The 8,950-nt window shown below is 43.1% G+C and overlaps 1 long non-coding RNA gene across 1 annotated transcript in view; it reads left to right on the plus strand.

The window, feature by feature from the left end:
• Positions 1-7,809: 7,809 nt before the first annotated feature.
• LOC132250040 (uncharacterized) overlaps positions 7,810-8,950 on the plus strand; it is a 4,669-nt gene continuing 3,528 nt past the window's right edge. The window contains exon 1 of the long non-coding RNA XR_009461640.1: positions 7,810-7,853. This is a non-coding gene — a long non-coding RNA (uncharacterized LOC132250040). The remainder of the gene's footprint in view (positions 7,854-8,950) is intronic.

Here is an 8,950-nt window from a genome sequence, read left to right on the forward strand (position 1 = left end):
AATATTGTGATTTAAAAAAAAATTAATTAGGTTCAAAAAACAGTAACACCTGTGATTAATCTTTCCTGTTGTATTTTTGTTGTTCTGGTTTGGTTAGACTCCATGCTCTTTTATTATAAAGCAAGCAAGTGTCTGAGTAAACTTAGAAACTGTATATCTGTAGTGCCAGAATGAAATGAAGTGTGTGTGAAAAGAAACACACATGGTTAGGATGTCAATACTGTACAGAGTCATTAGACATATAGAGTGGGTTCATGTGATAAAAAGCAGAACCATGCATTAAACTGTATTTATTGTACAGCCTTGCACTGTGTCTGTAGTGTGGTGGCAGAGTATAATCACTCTGCTATGACTCCAGGAGGTGTGAGTTGAAAGCCCTACTCTGGACTTGTTTTGAAGGCTGTCCTTATATAAACTAACTGTGAATAGATACTTAGTCATTAGGGGCATGTCCCAATGAGCACACATATGCAGGGGCACCCATTCCTCATGGGACAAAAATCAGTGGCACATATTTGTGCCACTGCTATTTGTCCCCAGGCATGCCCCTGCATGCGCACTCTGGCATGTGGCAAAGTGACCTGGGTCAGGTAGAGGAGGCTGGGGCCAGCACCTGAGCTGGCCCCAGTAGCCTTACCTGGGGTAAGCCATCAAGTGGTTTTTTCTTATCAAAATTACAGTAACCTGAGATCCAGTATGTCCAATAGAGAACCTAGTATCAGTTATTCGGTCTGATGTTTGTGATACTGCTGATCCAAAAGTCTGTGCTTTATACTGGTGAGATGGGTGAATTCTTTGCTTTCCAATGGAACAAACTTCATAGTATCATAGTCATAGTATCGTAGTAGCTAGGGTCAGGAGGGACCTGAACAGATCATCTAGCCTGACCCCCTGACACAGGCAGGAATGAATTCTGGGTTCACAAGACCCCAGACAGGTGATCGTCCAACCTCGTCTTGAATTTGCCCAAGGTGGGGGCGAGGACCACCTCCCTGGGAAGTTGGTTCTTGATTTTGGCCACCCTAACTGTAAAATATTGTCTTCTGATCTCTAACCTAAACCTATTCTCCATCAGCTTATTACCATTGTTCCTTGTCACCCCAGGTGGTGCTGGGGAGAAAAGAGCTCTGCCTATTTGCTGTTGATCCCCCCGATGAGCTTGTAGGCAGCCACCAGGTCCCCCCTCAGCCTCCTCTTGCTGAGGCTGAACAGGTTCAGGTCCTTCAGTCTCTCCTCATAAGGCCTGTCCTGCTGCCCTCTCACCAAGTGGGTGGCCCTCCTCTGCACCCTCTCCAGGCTGGCCACATCCCTTTTGAAGTGTGGTGCCCAGTACTGGATGCAGTACTCCAACTGCGGCCTGACCAAAGTCGCATCACTTCCCTCAAAAACTGGAATATCTGGAGACATACTTATTTAAAATAATAATATATTAAAACAAATGAAAAAGCTATTTCAGATTATTTTAGATGCAATATGAATGAATGAACTATAATTGTCCTTATTTAAAACCAGGTCTAACAATTGTTCAGCTTTCCTGGAAGGTATTTTTAGTCATAATCATAAGGTCAGGCAAATTTGCTTTCTCAAGCAATGAAGTATATATAGTGCAATATAAATGGCCTAATCATTCATTGTCTTTCACATGGGTAAAGTAGTAACAACTCACTCGACATTAATTTTTTTACTGGTGTAAACCTGGTGTGCAAGAGAGAAGACTCATACTCAAAGTCTTGTGTTCCATTGAATGTAATATTCCTGGTTCTTCCTCTTGATTCTATTTTCCTAAGTCACATATCTTATTGATCGTAATAGAGGCAGCCATGAGGAAGGTAAGCGGCATTTGGCTTGAGGCCAAAGGAGGGCATTCTCTTTCACTAAAGCTAAACCCCACCTATATTAAAACACTTTCTTTTTTTAAAAATGAAATGATACTAATACAGTTCTGACATGAATATAAATCCACATTTCCTTAAAAATAAAAGCTTTAGAACTTATGAATGCATTCTTGCTGAATACCGATATCCTATAATTCTTCCTTCACATTTTTTCGTACTCTTTACAACTCCCTAAATTTTAAGGGAATTAAAAGTCCATTAGACTTACATTAACAATAGCATACATTAACATATGCTATTATGGGTCTAGCTAGAGAGTGTAGGCAGAAGCTGCTGTGTGTGCTGATGTGACTTTGTGCTATTGTACTTTGAAAACTGAATGCTTAATTGTTTTAATATGTTTTCTTATTTGTACAGAGAAATAGTGTTTAACTGGAAAGCAAGTCTGTGTAAACTAAATTAAAGTTAGCATGTCTTAATATGCTCAGTTTGGAGCAGAAGAAATCAGAAATACAAACTGAACAACTGCAGACAATACATACATCTAATCTAATGGTGTTCGACCTTTTTTAGAAGTAGGCCAAACCTTAAAATCAGAAATGGGCTGAGGGCCACATAGACAAGCATTATCAGACCTCTGCACTCTCTCTGAAATTGTCAGGACAAAAGAGGAGATAAGTGACAGTTTCCTGTGTGAGAAGCAGACACGCTGCTCCATGCAGTTGCCTGCTGGGCCCAGGGGCCAAGCAAAGGGAGCAGTGGAGCCCCCTGCCTACTTCTCACACTGGAGTCCTCAATTTGAGGGACAGGCAGGGGTTTCTGCCTTGCTGCTCCAGTTCCCTGGGAATGGCAGGACTGCAGCAGCCCACTCTTTCCCAAGTCTGAGATCACTCCAGTCTCAGGAAAGCACAAGGAGCAGGGGAGATGGGGCAGTTGCAGACTGAACATCTGCTCCCTCTCCCAAAATAATTTCTAGTAGAAATTTTCCACTGCTACAGTGAATGTTTGTACAGAGCCATGGATTCTTAACAGCTGAAAAAACCCCACCTGTAGCTTGTTTTTGTACCATTTAGAACATCATATTTATTTTTGTTCCTATAAATGAAACTATCTGAATTCAGTCAGGGATCATTTTACATCAAGCTATAAGTTTAGGAAAATTCTCATTGGTGTCTTTCGGAAAATAGTGTTTACCTGGAAAGCAAGACATTTCAAGCTACCCAAGAGGTAAAGGGGCACATTTTTCAAATCAGCTTGCAACAAACACACATATAGTACATGCATAATAATCACATCAATGCGTTCTGTGTACAACAGGTAATTGTGGCTCAATGCTTGGTATACATATGCAAATGTTCAAGTTGCGTACCATAACATGCAAAAGTTGCATCCTCCTTTGACAAGAGGACCCCCAACAAAAGGACAAAATAGTGCAAGCTTCTTCCGCTGTAGACGGGTACAAAGCTATGCTCAAGCATTATGTCTACATGAGATGTTTATTGCAGAGTAGACTAATTAGCTCCACAGTAAACATTTTGGTGTCTACATGTGCAGGACTATTAGGCTGGCTTAAACTAATGAACTCCGCAGCAAGGTAGTACTTGTATTTACTTGTATTTATTCTAGCATATGTATATCAAGCATTGATGCACAATTACCTGATGTATTTACAAGTACTACCCTGCTGTGGAGTTTATTAGTTTACGCCAGCCTAATAGCCCTGCACATGGAGGGTGTGTCTACATGTGGCCATATGGTACCTTTGTTATTGTGTTGTCATTCAGTACTTCCTTTTGGAAGTACTAAAAGATGGTGCAGTAACAGCTCATCCTATGACATGCCAGCAATGTGCAGTTATTTTTGGCTGCTATGTTGCCATAGCAATATGCTGTAATGCGGGAGCTCATTGCTACAGCAATGTAGTGGTTACATCACGGTTTTTGCCAATGAATGCTATAGCACCATAGTGCTTCATTATGGTGCCATAGTGTCTTGTGTAGACATGCCTGTAGACACCAAGATGTTTACTGCAGAGCTAAATAGTCTACTCTGCAGTAAATGTCTCATGTAGACACAGGCAGACAAGGTTCCTTGGGTGAATTTGATATCTTTTATTAGACCAACCCAAATGGTTGGAGAATAGTTATTAAGCAAGCTTTTGAGTTCAAAAACCCTTCGTCAGGCTAAGGAAGTTTCAGCAGTTGGTGTGTGCTCTTCCTGGATGGAATGAAAAGTAAAGAAGCCAGGGGCTGGGCTGGGGAGTCAATATTTGAGTACAGATTTGCACCCCTCTAAACTAATAAACTTTGCAGCAGGGTAATACTTGTAAATGTATTCTATTAGAGTAAACTAGTTTGTTTATTAAAGTAACTAATTTGGTTTATTAGAGTATTTACAGGTACTATGTCCCATGTAGACACAACACTTGAGTACAGATTTGCACCCATCTACTGTGGAAGGAGCCTATATTATTTGGCCCTTTTGTTGTGGGTCCTCTTGTCAAAGGAGGATGCAACATTTACATTTTATGGTGTGCAACTTGGACACTTGCATATGTATATCAAGCATTGATGCACAATTACCTGATGTATTTTCAAGTACTATGCTGCTGCAGAGTTTTTTACTCCTCAGCACTGCATGTGTAGATGCTGATGTGGCTGGCTGGGGCACAAGGGTGCTTCAGTGCAGGAGCTGTCTGCTGGCTAGCCCCACACTGCAGCATTCTTGTGCCCCAGCCAGCCCCTCTGCAGCACACTGATCTGGGACGGTGCAGCCCCAGGCTAGCAGAGTGACCACTGAGACCCCCTGCCAGCTGGGGATACTTTGACCTGGCTCGATGTGCTGCAGTTCTGGGTGCATGTATAGACACAGCACCCAGGAGCAATAAACTCTGGTGCAATAAGTACTGTTGTTTATTGCATCGCATTAATATGCACATGTAGTTGTGCTCAAGGATATTACTGCTTGGAAACTGATGTCATTACTGGTAAAATGTAAGAGGTGATCTCTTCTTTCTTTCAGTATTGCTACATGCAGCTAGGAAGCTATGAATCATATAAATTAGGGTTGGAAGGGACCTCAGGAGGTTATTTAATCCAACCTCTTTGTCAAATCAGGTCCATCCCCACCTAGATAATTCCAACCTCAAAACACAACTTCTTTGACCTGGAATTGAAAGCAGGTTATGGTGGTGAAAGCACCAAATCCTAACCACTAGACCACCAGGGAGGTGCTAAAAGTATGGCTTTGGTTAAAGGGAAGCCTCTACTACACAGAATTAAGTGGTATGACATGCTGGTGTGAGGTGCTGGCAATTTGCCATTCAGAAAGAGGCAGAAGTTTGCCAGTAGCTTTTCTCACTTCTTAAATCCCTCCCTCTCTTTAAGCCCTTCCATCCTTCTTTGTACTTGATTGAAGTTTGGATGCCATCCTAACAACTGCATTCATGCAGCCACACCTCTGCTCTGTCCTACTAGAAGAAAAATGTCTGGAAACAACTTATATGTAATCTGCTTATGGGTTTATGAATAGAAGGGCATTTTTCTAGCAGAGTCAAGTTCTAATTTACAAGGCTTCCTTTCCTGGATTAATCATAAATGGAAAAGAATATATTTGTAATTGATGTTTCTTCAACACAGAATGCATGGGGGTGAAGCTTGTTTATTGATGTCTGGTTTGTATTTTCAGTAAAAACAGTCTCTTTAGTGAAAGCACTGCATTGATTCAATTTTCATTGTTCTCCTTGCAACACATACATTAAGGAGTCCTAAGTGGATAATGGGAAAGAACAATCATAAGGATAATGATAGGTTACAGAAACAATTATTTAAGGAATAACACATGACAGGTAATCCAGTCATAAATATACAGACATGCTGCTTTCTCTTCAGGAGTATTGTGAAGTTCCAGGCCAAAGGCCAATACATTCCTAAGTAATATGTACTGAATCACATGCCTGCAGACTGCGTGTTATTATTATACTTGTAAAACCTTATTGCTGATTTTTATATATCACACTATGTGGTTAATTTAAAAATGGTTTATTAGATAGTTTATTGTGGATGGAAGTCTGTTTCCAGTAGGATTTTTCTAGATTATTTTAAAAGGTAGTGGTAGTTTAAAGCCTTTTTAGATTCATTTTTAAACCACAGAAGGATTTTCTATGAGGCTAATTGTTTGAGTACTCTGGATTCAGACTGAAATTATGGCTTCACGCTATGCTACATGTGTGTTTGCTTTCAAGAAAGTTTCTTTGATTTTTTCAGCCTCAGTCCAAGGAGCATAAGCTAAAAAAAAGAGAGGTTAAGTCACAGCAGCTCATGCAGGAAATAAAATATAGTTGTAGGTAAAAAGTAGGCAGACATATGCCATACTGTGCAGAGATGGAAATGAGAGAATTATATATAGAGAAACTGCTGACTCTTCACAGGAACAAACAGCTTTGGTCCTACTCCTGAAATGTCCCAGAACAATGGATTTTAAAATTCTGATATATTTAAAGAGAAAACGTGTTAGGTCATTTATAGAGGTGGTTTAAATGAATTAGTTATATACACTTGAAAGTAAAGCCAGGTCAACTTTGATATTAACTCAGATCTCTTGGATGGTATTTCAGGGCACAATAAACTATCAATGGTATCATGTCCTTTCACTTTCTCAGGGCAGGGGAGTAAAAGAAAATATACAGTATCTCAATATAAGGGCCTTGATTCTCAACTCTCTTGCATATATCAGGAGTAACACTGCTAACCACTACCAGATTCAGGATGTCTTGTACTCCATTAATTGCAATTCTTTTTTTTCTTCCTCAGAAAGGTCCCTTCTTCTCTCACACACACATAAGATACCCCAGTAATTTTCAGGCATAAAGAAGAGAAGCAAATACAGATGATCTAATGCTAAACCACCAGTATTGTATGCATTAAGCAAAAAACCATTTTTCTAATGCCACAGTAGTCATACTAAAATGTTGGGGGAAGGAAGGGGACATTTAAAGTAAAGTTTACTTTACCTAAAACTGCTAATTTGTGAATCAGCTAGATCAGGGTAGGCAACCCTCGGCATGGGTGCCAGAGTGTGGCATACAGAGGCATTTTGCTTGGCATATGTGCCTCAGGCAGATGGCAGGGAAGGAGCCAGGGCTACACTGCCATAACAAGGATTGGGCCCATCATGGTTCCCCACTGTCTGCCCCTGGCATGTCAACATCTTACAAGTTGAGGTTGTGGTTGTTTTTGGCACTCTGCCAAAAAATGTTGCCAACCCATGAGCTAAATATTGCACTAACTCTACCCAAGGGAACACCTCTTCCTGTGCAGTATTGAATTAAAGGCACAGGTATTCCTAGATATGTCTGTAACAGAGTTAGATCAGGCTCTCTTACAGCCTGATTTCTGTCTGGTTGGGCTTATGCTTCAACCTGTTGCAACATGGGAAGTTCAGCATGATTGGACCATTCAATCCAAACTTCTGATTGGACTAGCGATGATACAGACATGGCTCAAAGTGACTGGAGAATTCACTCCAAAATCCTAGTTGGATGAGTTGCTATCTGGAGACATGGCCTCCTGAGGGGATAAAAGACGCATGCTGCAGCCAGGGGGAGGAGAAGCACGTGGGCAGCAAAGAGCTGGGGTGAGCTGACCCAGCGGGGTAGTCAAATGAGCCCCAGAAGAGCCTGAAATCAGGAGAACAAAGTTGGAGCAAGAGCAGGACGGTAGAGACTGAGATGCTGCTCTGAGGGCCAGCAGGTTTTGGGAGACAGAGTGAGACAATGCTTGTCAAGTGTGAACAGGGCTGTCCGCATATCCTTTATTTATTATAGGGGAGGGAATTGTAGTCTGTGACAGGGCACTATTTGTGCCTGCCACTTTAAGGACTGAAGCCAAGCAGCCAGCAGGTGCCTGATTAGGACAGCCATTTTAGATTCAGGGCTGCCCATATAAGCAGGGCATTTTTGCTGCTGGCTGGGGAGTGCAGCAACATTGCCTGGGTGTGAGGCTTCATGAAACACTGGAGGTAAGGGAGGAGTTGTAGGGGATGGTAAGGAGGCTCCTGGTCCTGGACATGACCTAAAACTGCACCCTGCTGGGAGTGGGTGGCCTGGTGGGGCTGTCAGTGGTGCAAGAGCCCCCAGGAAATGGGTTGAAGGGCCAGGGGCCCACTATGAGGGATGCCCAGAGCTGAGGGCCTGGGGTTCTGACTGGCCTGGAGGTGGGCCAAGGCCAGTAGAGCCAAAGGTCCCGGGGGGACCACACCCATAAGGGGGAAGCAGCTCAGGGAGCTATGCAGCCTAGAATGAAGGTGCATTAGGCCACCTGAATGGAGGGATCCAGGTGGGGTTCAAACAGTAGGATTCTGGGGCTCAGAGTGGGGCTGGTGACTATAAGAACAGAGGATACCATCTGTGAGGCATGGGCTGCAGTGTAGGGAAGGCATGGAGCCACAGATAGTGCCCCCTGGCATCGGGGCAAGAAATGGACAGCCTCACACTTAATTAACATCAATTAATTAATTATCATCAAGGCGTGGCCCAGAAACAGGTGGGCAGGCCAAAGCTAAATTGGCCCAGAGAGGGCCCCCCTGTTATGTAGTCCCATAGGAGCCTTCTCTGGGTACTCACAGCCTGCCTCTGAGGAGGAGGTGGGGAGAGTCACCCATCCCACACACGGGAGAGTGCCCCGTTGAACTCTGAGTACTGGAGAAAGATATTGCAGGCGGGGATTGCAAAACTGTGGGTTTTCACCAAGCCATGGAATGGGACATAACCCCCCCCCCCAGGGTACAGGAGCTGGGTACTAAGCTGCGTGGTGGTTGCCAGAGCCCCTGCTGAGTGAAAGGAGCTGGGTTCCAATTGAAGGAGGTTGGCTTCACCCACCCCGCTAGGGAGGTGACTGGTAAAAGACTGATCCAGGGAGGATCTATGACTCTTACACTATAGAGTATAAGGCCCTGAAGAAGCTTACACGTGAGTGAGTCAGATCTTTTCTGCCTCTCCTGAGAAGGTGGAGAGTGTATGTAAAAGAATGGGTTGTTACTTGCATTCAAGACCCGTTTGACATTAATCACCGGGAGTTGTACATCGTCACTACAAGCAACATAGGGTGAAATTCATC

Source organism: Alligator mississippiensis, chromosome 1, assembly GCF_030867095.1.
Source record: "Alligator mississippiensis isolate rAllMis1 chromosome 1, rAllMis1, whole genome shotgun sequence".
Classification (NCBI taxonomy): Eukaryota; Metazoa; Chordata; order Crocodylia; family Alligatoridae; genus Alligator; species Alligator mississippiensis.